Source organism: Anas platyrhynchos, chromosome 5 (assembly GCF_047663525.1).
Source record: "Anas platyrhynchos isolate ZD024472 breed Pekin duck chromosome 5, IASCAAS_PekinDuck_T2T, whole genome shotgun sequence".
In the NCBI taxonomy this organism is placed as follows: Eukaryota; Metazoa; Chordata; class Aves; order Anseriformes; family Anatidae; genus Anas; species Anas platyrhynchos.
Window position 1 is genome coordinate 57,381,206 of NC_092591.1, and position 13,760 is coordinate 57,394,965.

At 35.9% G+C, this 13,760-nt stretch overlaps 1 long non-coding RNA gene across 1 annotated transcript in view; it reads right to left on the reverse strand.

Moving 5' to 3' along the window:
* LOC110353153 (uncharacterized) overlaps window positions 1-13,760 on the reverse strand; it is a 253,251-nt gene that overhangs the window by 66,181 nt on the left and 173,310 nt on the right. The window contains exon 4 of the long non-coding RNA XR_005266210.2: window positions 4,091-4,207. This is a non-coding gene — a long non-coding RNA (uncharacterized lncRNA). The remainder of the gene's footprint in view (window positions 1-4,090; window positions 4,208-13,760) is intronic.

The following is a 13,760-nucleotide window of genomic DNA, read 5'->3' on the forward strand; positions in this document are numbered from 1 at the left end:
ATAGAAGGCTAAGAAAGAAACCTCTACAATGCTCAATGCATAAACAACGAATTGTTTTGGCTGTAATTTCCCAATGTTTCCTCTTCAGTTCCATTCAGTTTAGTGCCTGATCAACATGTACAAGTTTCTGGCCATCATCTATGAGGGCAAAAGACAAAGCCGGGCCAATGCACTTCATGCAGAATTCTTTTACCTTACCCAATTCACCAAAACTGCTCATCAGAGAGAATATATCCTGGCTTACCCAACACCAGTGATGCTTTGTTTGGAAAAGCTCATGATTCAGGCAGTGAAAAGAACAGCTGCCTTTTGGAACATTCTTAATGCAAAGAGCAATCCGTACTGTGAAGTATTGACAGAAGACAAGGAAAAATAAGGTTGTTGACCTGTAACTCTATTGATGAGAACTCCATTCTGGGCAGAGGGGGAGATACTGAGCGATGGATAGGGAAAATTGCCTCCCATCTAAAATCTAGCTTAATCCCTTACAGTGGGATTACAGGGATAAAGTAAAAGTTGTGTAACTCTGTAAAACATCAAAATTATTAACTCATAAACATAATGAGTCTTGAAAGGTAGATGTATCAATATCAACTGAAAAATCAAATGATTGGTAAATGAGTTCCAAGAGGGCGCAAGGGGGCGAGGAGGGGGGTGGGGAGAAGAGAGAGATTTCTAATTGATAAAATGCTCAAAACCCAAAAGAAACAGTTCAGTGTATTTGAACAGAATATTTAACAGACCCTGCACACACACACACAACTAAATATTTTGCTCAAAATCAAATTTGAAGAAATTGTTCTGGACTTAAAATGGAGGGAGGTTTTCTCTTTTTTAAATAGGACTTATTTGGGGCATTTTAGCAGCTTAACTAAATCTTATTTCTCTTAATACAAAACAATTCTCCATTCTATCACCAAACATATAGGCTGTTTCCCAGAAGATACAGAGCCCCAAAAGATAAGAATCAAACCTGCATTTCCATAGAAAATACCTACATAGTTAAATTTTCCCTATTTTTAAAGTTGTATCATGCAACAGGATAAAAATATGTACAAGTGTAGGTGGCTTACTCTGTTTTGGGGATACAAAACTGAACTTTGCAAGATGAAAAAAATTAACGAGCTCAATTCCACCTTTATTACTAGCCCTTTTATACATGACCAGAACAGGTGGTTAAGTATTTAATAATTTTTTTCATATATTTGAAATGCATCGTTCTATGCTTTAAAATTTTCTTTTATTACAATGAAAGTGACTTAAAACAAAGAGCGTGGGAGGCATATAAAATCCACGCTACCCAGTATCAAGAAGAATATCAAATTATTGATCTGTAGACAGGAGGAAATTAAAATATGGGAACTCCTTCTCTTTTAAAAGAAAATAACTTTGCAACAACTCCACAAAAGTTCCCAAAATAAACAGATTAAAAATTTATGCATTAAATCAACTTCTGAACTTCTGTTTTGAACATATCTTCTCCAGTGCTTGTATTTTCAGAACACTACAATTAGGATTTATTAGAAGAATATAGACTTAACTTCATGAGTTGGACACCACGGTCCATGTGGGTCCTTTCCAATTTGGGATACACTATGATTAACTATCCTCTATGATTCTATGATTAACTATCATAATTGTATGATTAACTATTCTCTCTGGCCTTAGCTCTTGTGCATATAAAGTTAAAGAGACACTTTATAGTTGTGACAGCCAAAATCACTATGTTATCTTAAAAACAGAATTATTTTCAGTGGTATACTGTCTTCATGTATTTTGCTTCTAGAAGTTGATCTTAAGATTTCTTGAAAACATCTTTATATTTTATCAAAAGTCAGTCTACTAGATGGACAAAAAAACAATTAATACTTCTTTCACAAACAGTTATAAAATCATTTTGCAACTCTAAGGCCCATGTTGTATTAATTTGGCATATTTTATCTCCATTAAAAATCATGAAAGTTCAATCCAAACTTGTCACTTAACTGAAAACTATTTATACCTGCGTAATTGTATTTCTAACTGCATTTTCTATCATTCCACATGTAGTGTGGTCTATAAAAATATATATATATATATATATATAAAAAAAAAAAAAAAAGAGAGAGAGATAAGAGCTGGTTCTGTTCAAAATTTTTGTTAATGCGAGCGTGAAACACATCCTTAGCAAATTCCCTGACAGTACTGAACTAGGGGGTACTGTTGACTCTCTGGAGGGACGAGAGGCCTTGTAGATGGATTTAGACAGTCTGGAGCACTGGGCAATCTGCAACAGCATGAAATTCAGCAAAGGTAAATGCCGGGTGCGGCCCCTGAGACAGAACAATGCCCGACAGGCACAGACTGGGAGCTGAGTAGCTGGAGAGCAGCCCTGCAGAAAGGGTGCTGGGGGTGCTGGTGCCGGCAGGCTCAGCAGGAGCCAGCAGCATGCCCAGGCTGCCAGGAAAGCAAACTGCACTTTGGGGTGCATTAAGCACAGCATAGCCAGATGGTTAAAGAGGTGATTCTCCTGCTAGATTTAGTGTTGGTGCAGCCTCACCTTCAATGTTGCGTGCAGTTCTGGGCTCCAAAACATAATGATGTTAAGGTCCTTGAAAACATCCAGAGAAGGGCAAGAAAGCTAGCAAAAACTTGGAGTAGAGTCCTGTGGGAAGAGTCTGAGGACACTTGGGTTGTCCAGTCTGAAGGAGTCTGAGAGGTGATCTCACTGCTCTCTGCAACTCCCTTAGGAGGGGAAGCAGAGGGGGAGGTGCCAGTGACAGGACGCTTGGAATGGCACAAAGCTGCACCAGGGAGGGTCAGACTTGGAAAAAATTCTTTACCCTGAGGGAGGTCAAATACTGAAACAGACTTCCTAGCAAGGTGGTTGATGCCCCAGGCCTGTCAGTGTTCAGGAGGCATTTGGATAGTGCCCTCGATAACACACTTGAACTGTTGGTTAACCCTGGAGTGATGAGGAGGTTGGAACTGATGATCTGTGTAAGGCTATTCTGTTCAATAAAAGAGACAAGTGTCTTGCAGATGTCCAAATATCAAGAATTTCAAAGTTAGAGACTTGAGTGGTAATCATAAAGACTAGCTTTAGCTTAACACAGCTAACTTCATTACTCTCCATGTAAGACTCTGCCATAAAGTAGGATCCTTTCTCTCATTTCATCAGTGATAGATGGAACCAGTTAAAGTTTTCCTTTCCAAATATTTCACGTCCCTGTGTGATATAGGAAAGTGGCAATACGGACACACATCACCATGCTCCTAGAAAACTGGTTCAGATACTCAGTTCACTACTAAAAACACACTACAGCCTGTGTTCTAAGACCTATATCAAATTTGGTTTTCTTTAATATTCAGTCATTTCCAGTTCTCAAATCTTGCGCATACTCATTTTCAAACAAACCATCACAAATTGCATACTTAATAATTTGAGAGGAAAAAAGAAAAAAAGCTTGACCACAAAAAATATTGACCACAGAATCTTAAAGAATAACCCAGTTTGTAAGGGACCTTGGTAGTTCATCTAGTCCAACTTTCTGCGCAGAGCAAGGGCTACCTCTCATGTTTTAAGTTATGTCTGCTGTCTCTTGTCTCTTGTTCTCCCAGAACATGCATGGCTTCCCTACTGCTACGCTACACATGCACGAAGCAGACATTTTTCTCCAACACTAACACAGTAGTTGGCCTAAAGTGAAATATTTCAAGTGAAAGTACAGGAAAATGTGGGTTTGAGTTTGCAGATTCTTACAAGTCATTTTTAAAAATGAAATTCTAATGAAACAATAGAAAAAGTAACAAAAAAATACCGTGTTTCCATTTCCATCTCTCATACATGCTTGTTTAGCTTTACATCTCTCTCACTGAGAAAAAGAAATGTGAAGAGAATAAAAATTAGAAATTAAATTGAAATATCTCAGAAGTTTAGAATACCCACTTAAAAAAAAAAAAAAACACAAAAAACCACAAAAAAACATTTTTTACATTTTGGTATTTTTCTATCCCAGTAAGCCCCAGCTTTTTATTTCTACAGAATTTATCATGAAGAAAGCAATACAAGTTTTGCATATGTAACATATTTACAAAGTTTTAGTCTTACCTAAGAAATTTCTTGCATCTGCAGAATTGCCTGAAACTGTTCGAACTCTTGCTGCTTCAGTAGGTCAGAAGTACTAAGAAAAAAACTCTTGTATAATTTTTCTACCCACTTTTATTCCTACCAAAGAAAAAGAAAACACAAAGAATTTTAGAAAATATAAGAAATGAATGGAATATAGGACACTACGTCAGTGTTGGTTCTGTTAACCATGACAGATATTTGGACAGAATATTTTGCTAATTGAACAGATCTTACATGGAATAATTTCTAGGCCCAGGCTAACATTTTCAAATGTCAGTACCCAAAACCAGGCACATCAGAATCCATCTCCAGACACGCAATTAAACAAGACACAGTTTTCAAATGTACTTATGTGTAATTTTCACTTCTCTATGAAAATCTCATGGCTCCCTGACAAGATTATCTTTGTACTGTGTTTATACATAGTGATGAGGTCTGTGAGGCTTTAGTTCCTGAAAGGAGGGAGTCCAAGAGAGCCCTCCTTCTTCAGATAAATTCCCTGTTTGACCATAGACATTAAATTACTCTTGACTAGGTTTATGCCAATTTATACTCTTCTGTGCTCCAAAAGTGGGAAGACAATAAATGGCTGAGAATTACTGAGAAATAAATATATTAAAAAGATTATCAGAATGTTAGTTTTTTATGTATGGTGATTAACATATTAGGGAAAGTAGGCTTGGCACATATATAAAAAATCATTTCTTTCACATCATCTGTCCTCACAAAAAGTGATAAGGAGAGAAAAAAAGTTTGTTCTTCCTTATTTCTCCTACATAAAGTAGATGTTTTTGCTTTTGTTTTGTTTCCTGCTATGTAGATCCAGGTAGTACTAAAAATATCACTCAGACAGTTGGCAGCCAATAGTCTTGAACTTCATATTAAACTGTTTTACCTGTATACAATAACGTTCTGGACAACAACATTAAAACACATTTTATCAGACATGCAGAAGTCCCTACTTTTACAAAAGGGAAAGAGAGATATTAACTGTACATCACAAATTTAAAAGTAAGCAGCTGGCTGGCAAATCTTTCGTCTGCTGATTCTTGTCTTGTTAGCTTTTTTGTAAATCTCCCAAGAGTTTCTTTAGCTGTACCATGTGATATTTCACAACTGCTATTTTCTACTCTTGCAGCAAAACCTAGTATTTCATCGTAAACAAATAGTGTTAACACTTGTGATGCTTAATGTTTTGTCAGTTTGCTCAGCAAGTGTGAAGAAAATGCAAACACTTCCAAGCCTTTTTGCATGCTGTCAGACTTCACTAAGTCAAGATCTCCCAAATGGATGCTCTTGTATGCTGCATTTAGATCATTCGCTGAAAAATTAGGAGTTGAAACTCATGTGGTTCTTAAAATAGGCAATATCTGGTTAGTAAAAACCTTTCATTCCACCCGGAACGAGTAAATAATTTTCTTCACAAGAAGCTCATGGGATGTGGACATACTTTTTTTAGTCACAGTAGACCTGCTTCCTAGAATGGCTTGCCTTCCTTACATTTCTGTGAATAGCTTCCTACATAATCCCATGCATAATTCCTATACACATGCTTTATTTTATACTTCTATATAAAATTTATACTTCCATAAAAATATACTACTATATAAAATTCCACATTATACCTGCCCGAGTAAATACTCTTTTCAAAACCTTCTTTTCACTGATTTATATATTTGACCATTTGATACAATTAGCTTTTTTTTTTTTTTTTTTTTTTTTTTTTTGGTGGTGTGAATAAGCTGTCTCAAAATGAAATATTTTACAAAATATGGATTTTTTTATCAGTTGGGTCTGTTCACACACTATTCTTAAAACAAGTAAGAGCTAGCTGTGTCACATAAACTGCTAATAACAGATACATTATCCAACTGCAATAACTTATATTCATTTTTATAAATGTGGGTAACCTCAGGAAACGTTGACATGCACAATTCCAGTTCTGCAGACTGACTCAATTCTAGGTGTTTATAAAAAGTATTTAAAGAAGTAACTCTGATGTTTACTATCCTTTTGACTTGAAAAGATGTTTGAGGTGCATTAAAACTTTGTAAACATAAAGGTTTAACTTATTTAAGAGGCTTGACATGGCCTATGATATTTTCACTGGCCTGTAGCTGCTAATCCAGAAGGTAATGTGTCTCCACAGATCACATCTGTAAGCCCCATGGATCTGTCTCCATTGCATCTCAAATGACAAGTGATTGCTTTTAGCAGCTGGATTCAGTTGCTTAAAAATAACCATCTGCTACATCTCTTATGTTCTAACTAATCTAAAGCTGTAAACAAGATGTAAGGTACCATACTGCTCTAGTATGTCAGGTCTGAAGGAATGCTCCTTCTTGGAAATGTTCACCTGATGAGTGGTTCCATAGAGTTCTACCCTTGTTTTTTGTTGTTGTTGTTGTTTTGTTTGGTTGCTTTTGAACAATTTTCCACATACTGCACTGGTATAGTCCAAAGTATTCTAGATATGGTCTGAACTGTACTTGAAAAAAACACATATGCAGTCTTCTTCCTTGAACTGCTGATCTGCAAATGTTGTCAACAGTATCCTTCGTAACACTATGATATTATTCAAGACAGCCTTATCAGGACAACAGCCAATTGCTTTGGCATTGTTATATCAGAAACAGAAGATGTAGTTCATTCTTTTTTAACTAGATATTGATTTTCTTACAAATAATTTAAATTTTAAAAAGTTAAAAGGCATTTAAACTGTCTTCTACTTTACCTATGGATTAACATGGTTAAAAAATCAGTTTACACAAAGAATTCACAATACATCACAACTGCTTGAATATTTTATCCTGCGACACATAGAAGTAGTCTGGGGGGTGAAAAGTAGAGTGCTGGAGAGGACATCACTCAGTGCTCCATTACTGAGCTGTAAGTGGGAGGAAGAAGTGGGGAGTTAAATAAATTGTTAGTACTAGTTAGCAACTCAACTTCATTCTCCCTATGCAGAACAAGTGAAAGGTATTAAAAAAGAGAGGTGAAAAAGAAAGATGAGCCATTTAGTGTTACTTAGGATGCAACAGGGCCATGACAAGAAAGGAAGGACCTTCTCTTAGGAACCATCTAATTCCAGATGCAGATTTGTTAGCAACATTACTATATTATATGAGCAGTACAAAGAATTCAATACCACCTTTGTTGTTTTGAACCAAGGAGCAACACACATTTTATCAGATGCACCCAGTAATCTGAAAACCAGAAATGAAGGTCATCTGGAATTTTAAATCACACTCGAGTGCACCAGCCAGGAATCCCTTCCTGACAAACAACAACAGCTCTAATGGAAACACTCGGGTTAGCTCAGATTTGACTCTTTTTGGATGTAGCAAAACAAATGTAAGAAAAGGCTGACCAATGAGGTTTAAAGAAAATCCCTCCTCCTAGAGACCTTACTTATAAAATGTTTCTACCAGGAATGTTTTATGCATGACTATGTTTTATACGTCCCTTTATTTCTGGTTAAAGAGGTATATTATTTGCACCAGGAGAAATTAATTTCATCAGGCTAACAACAACATACAAATTCCCTGCAGGACAAGGAAAGAAATGGAGAAAACGTATCTGAAAAAAATAAGGAATCAATGTTAGCTACAACATCGGACAAAAACAGTTGGAACACCTTCATTAAAAACAAACAAACAAGAACTATTATTAATTTTGATTTAAAATTCTTAATTTCTTAATACATGTCACTTACTTAGGGTCACACAGTTTTATTACCTGAACTATTTAAGAAAAATAAATAAAATCTTCCAATAACCTCCTTGAGTGAAAAATGGCTATTCCAACAGTACAAAAATAAGCAAAAATAGAAAATAAGGAATTGTATAAAAAACAAGGCTCCAATAGGCGAAGTATGTGAAGTAAGCACTAATTCAATGTGTATGTAAAAGGCTTGTGCCAAGTTCTCTATCTTGGTTGAGATCTCTGAACATTATTGTGACCTAATGATAAATTTCTTTTCCTGAAGGAACTAATTCCAAAGCCAAGAACGCAGTGCCATACCCATAACTCACACAAAATCTTTCAAGCAGATACTAGAATAACTTGGTGGGGAGGGGGAAGTACAAAATATCTATAGCAATGTAATTCCAGGCCATTTATCCATCTTGATGGCCACTAAGCTGGAAGCAGACCAACTCCTACTCAGCTTAGTACACAGACAGCATTTAGCCTCTGAGGCCACCCAAACTTTTCAAACATCTATCTAAGCTCATTAATAGTTAGAAAACATTACAGACCAACAACAACAAAAAGCAATTACACCACACTTCTTATGATTAAAGCATGCCCTTTCCCATTTATAATAAATTGCTACAACATGTCTGATACAACTAGGTTGTATCAGACATTTTGGTTTGCAGAATATTAAAAATAAAATAAATTTTAAAAAAAAAAAAGATCAAGCAAATTTAATTTCGAGCTTCCTGTTGGGTTTTTGGTTTGTATGTTTTTGTTTCATTTCAAAATGATTTTTAAACAGACTTGGACATCCCTTTACATAACACTGTCAGTTTGAACCAGATTTATTTGTCCAATGAAGTATGTTTTATCAGAACATTCATTACCCTTTTTGAGCATAGTGGAGTCAAGGATCAGAAAGCAATTTTCCTTCATTCCTGTTCTCAAAAGTATGATTTTTTTTTAGTGAGGTTAAGCAGTGCTTTTTCAAATTCCCTGTGCTTGATGTGTCATCTGTCGATGAGTCAAGCCTGTTATGCTGGAACTCTGAATACAAGAATGGTCCCTCGCTCTGAAAACTTTTTAAAAAGGAATTCTTTCTTGTTTCTGTAGGGTAATTTCAAATATGCTCTCCTTTTATTTGTAGATGTCATGGCCATACCCATTGATACGAGGTCTTAACTTTGTACTTAGACTCTTCAAATATTCGGTTTTAGCATGACTGCATTGCCTAAGTAGTTCTATTTTCAAAGACTGAAACTACTACATCAACATGAACAGACTGGAATTTCTTTGCATTTTTAGAAACATCTGCTCTACATTTCACTATGTAATATATCTATATATTTACTGTAAAAGAAATTAAGGTGCTACTTTGGTGCCAAAAATTTAAGCATGTACAGGACATTACTATTTTTGACATACTGCAGATGGAGTGTTTTAAAAAGGATAGTTTAGCCTTTGCAGCCACGTGTAATGGATGCATATCCAACCTCTAGATAAAAACAACTCTATGAAGTAAATGTTTAGTCTGCCCTTCTGCTTTTCACTGAATATTACTTCTAGCAGCTGCTTTCCTGTTCACATAAAACTACTGCTGATAATTGAGAGAAGAGCTTTGGCAACAGCATCTAAATCTTCACTCACATTTTTATTACTGATCAGCTTACCCCTTCCTTAATTTAACGGAGTTCATTATGTAAAAAGGCACATAATATTCACAGAAACAGAGAAAAAAAAAAAAAAACAGGAGTATGACACCCCTTGTGGTGATTACAACCTTTAGCCACAGCATTTGTCCTTTCTAAATGTCCTTATATCCTTTACTACTTAAAGCTTAAAAGAACAGCAAAAAAAACTGGAAGACCTAAGGAAAATGTTCAAGCAAGGACATACATTAGGAAACTTTGCAGGGGGAAGTGGAGGAGGAGATCTGTCAGTCTCCCAGGGTACCGATTTCATTGTTACAGGTGAGGCAGCAGTGAAATGAAGTATTTTTATTTTTGCCTGATCCACCTTTTAATTTGTCAAACTCTGCCTTTTCTCAGTGAACAGTCCTCATGGTACATCATTGTTCTTGGGTGCTCCACTTGCAAAAGGAAATACTGGTCCCAATCAAACTTTATGCTACTAGTTTTAATTACTCTGTTAAACTAGATTGTCACTCAAGAGAATAAATATCCTTTGTCACCATCTGAAAAGCTGAATCAATCTAAGGATATTCCACAATCTCTCTTTCAACCAAAGCTTAATTTCAAAGTTTCAGAATATATATGAAACCACCACATAAGGTATTTCACAGCAAGTAGGTAAACACCTCCGTGACTGCTGCACAGAGGAAAATGTCAGAATGAAAGGGTGATCTCTCAGCATGGAGATTCTCCTGTGCTCATTTACTTTCAGAGCTACATGTAAAAGCCAAATAATAGTCCAGTTGTAAACATTATTTTCCTAGAAGTTTTTCGGCAGTGTCCAGGTTCATATTTGTGTCTGATATGTAGAAAGTAACAATGGAGGTATGTTTCTGTCAGCACAGGTTACAAGAATCCTTGTAACATCTATCTCTGACCATTCCCATTTACTGTGCTTTGGTTCACATCACAGAGTGATCTCAGTCATTGTGAACTGGATTCTGTCCGGACGAAACTCCATGGGAAGACACGCTGCAGGAGCTGAAATACTGCACTCCAGCTGCGAAGTGGCAGGCAGCAGCCCATGGGGCTAGGCTGAAGTAAAACCACTACAATACAGGCCCAATGGGGCTGCCGGGTCCTTGGCACCGGCTGTTTTTATCTACAGATCCACTCTTGTTTGTCTACCTGCTAACATAGATGTAGCTCCACTGCTTGCCAACTGCATGCTAATCACCATGACTAGTATTTCTTGCATATGCTCATTCTTTCTTTTTGTCTGCCTCTCACAAAATCAGGCAGTGGCTGCTGCTAACTAGCACAAGGCATTCTCTCTCTTCAGTGCCTGAGCAATCTGTCTCTGTGGTCTTCCCAGCCTTTATGAGCCCAAGGATTTGGAAAATAAAACTCAACTAAACCAAACTAAATCATATTGTACAGAACAAAGCAGAGACAGATCTTTGGCTGGACCTTACAGTTCAGAAATACAATAGTGTGCCTATAACTCTGATATGTGAAAAAATAAATGCTTCTCTCAGCTGACGTTTTTTTTTTTACTCTAGTTTTTCTTTCAATAAATAATACTGAGTTATTGTAGATGCATTTTCAGATGGAGAAGAATGAAGCAAAATTAAGAGGTATTGAATATCAAAACATCACTTTAGCTAAGCAGCAGAATGTTTAGATCCTTGCTGAAAGCTTACCTGAGCTACCGGAAGCTCCTTGACTCTGCAGAATCATGCAATACATTTTAAAGCAAGTAAAATATTAGGCACTTCAGCTGCCAGGAATATCCCACCAGGAAAGAGAGAGAATGGGGAGGAAAGTCCTTGCATCATTTCAGGACCTAGAAGGGTGATGCTACAGGCAGATGACAGTGGTACTGATGTTGATTTATTTAAATTTTCCTTCTACAAAATTTGATTATATATCACTAATGTTTCTCAGTATAGCTAGCTTCTATTCTTTTTAATCAAAACATATGTCTATATTCAAAAGTATTCTGAAACTGCAGTTTTGTGCATGTTTTTGAAAATCCTTATGGACAATTATGTGTACAAAATATTTAATTGCATGTACACATGGACAATTTCCACCGTTTGCATGTAAGCACACATCCTTAAGTGTTTGTGAGAACAATCATAACGTTTGGACATAATTTATTAGATGGACAATTACACAAATCAATTACACAAATTCTATATTTGTATTTTAAGTGTGTCCCGTATTTTTTCTACATTCTGTGTAATATTTGATCAACCAATTAAGAAACATGAAGATTAAAATTCAGGAGTTTCTGGAAGCATGCCTCTTACACTTAATTAGTGATTGCTGAAGAAAATGATCTGAGAAACATCATACTGAATAATGGCAAAGATCTACACAGCAATAAAAATGTTCTGCACAATGTTTAAATTCAATTCACTGTCACTGGTAAACAAACAGGTAAAGCAAAATACAGTATTTTGCATTCTGTCAGGGTTTCATTTTAGAGTTTTATTTACGAACACTACAACTCAATTAAAGAAAAGAGTAAGTGTCATAGTAGGAAGGTGTAGTAATGCAGGTTTTTTACAGCCATGCTGTAATGTCTTCAGTGCATATTAAATATTTAAACATGTATACCATACATTAAAAATCTGACAGAGCAGCAGAGGATAAAAATGCAGCACTCTTGGAATAAAGATTTCAGATACAATACAGGGCATGAAAGCAAGGTAAATGAGTAACTGTGAATCATCCTACTAAGATGCTGAAAATGTTCAAAGGGTTAAGGATGGCAAATCACATTTTGTTGCTATGTGCAGCAAGGATAAAAATCTCCCGGAACCCCCTTTAATAGGTGAAAGGTGGTCTGAGCCAAAACGCACATACTGACGTCCAACCCTTCCCCAGAGAATCAATGATGTTTTTTTGTGTGTGATCAATGTAATATTCCACGGCTAAATTTAGGGATTCTGCATCCTATGAAAATGGCACCTCTCTATGACTAATTAGCAATAAAAAATATGGTTTTCTACAGGTTTAATTATTTAATCTCCAAGGTTTTGATTAACTTAAATCTTTTTAGGAAGGACAAAAAAGTATATGAAAAAAAAATGAATTTCTAATGTTGTTTATTCAGAAGGGATTCTGTAATTTTCCCTAGTCAGCTTGTAAGATTACACCATCTTTGCTGTTAACTCCCCTAACCCAAGCAACATGCAGTGTGAGACAGACTGCTAATAAACCCGTTTTACTGTGTCTGTGTATTATTTGGCTAAATTACAAACTATGCCTACATAACTTCTCCTTCTTATTTTGCAATATTAAAGCATTTTTAATAAAAGAGATCATAACATTCAGAGTTTGATTTTGATGTGTTAGAAGAAAGCTGAAAAGTTAAAAACAGATGTCTTTAGCCACATTGACAAAAACTGTTTGGGGCATATTTTATAATGCAAACAGATCTTTACACCCAGGTCCACTCACTTTTCAGAACTGGCACAGCATTTGTTTTTACAAGTCACAGTGTCGCTTCCACCAAAGTCAGGGAGAGTTTTGTCTGATAACAGTGGGGCCAGATTCTACTTTTAATAATTCATTTGGCACCCAGGCTGAAGTAGCTTCAGTGGGTGGGTATTGTGCAAAGGATGAAATAGGAAATAGACAGTTTCACCATAGAAACTTCCATTGTAAACCCTGTTTTCTCAAAGCACTCTGAATATTCTTGCTTTCAGGCTATTGCTTTACCCAAAAGCACATAACAGAAATCATTTAAATGAAGACTTAAAGGAAGAAACTGTCCCAAATTTCAGGAATAGGAGTTTGATTCTCAGCTCTGCCACCATACGCAACACCCTTATGGCTCAAATTAGAAACATTAACAAGAGAAATTAGCAGACAAGGAGATTTTTGAGATTCTTACATTTTGTGTTACAGAGAGGAAAATCCGGTGAAAGTCAGCTAATGAAAACATAGTCTGCTCTCTTCCTCATTTTTTCCTCAACCTCATATCCCCCATTTGTAAAATGGAAAATGTAGCTACAATATGGAAATGAAATCTTTGATACCACGTATTGTTCTCAGTAGTGTGACTATTTAATCTGTTTCTGTAAGATTTACTTTACCTAGCTGAAGTTCAGTAGGGATAGACTTCATATAAAATAGGGGTTATTTTGAAATGGGTTTTATATTAAGCTTATATTCAAGCGCATTTTCGCAGGAAGTGTATTTGCTATGCTAACAAATAAAACCCATTTTCAAGAACCAAAAGAATTTTCTATGCAGGAAAAAAAAAAAAAAAAAAAAAAAAAAAAAAAAAGAGAGAGAGAGATTTT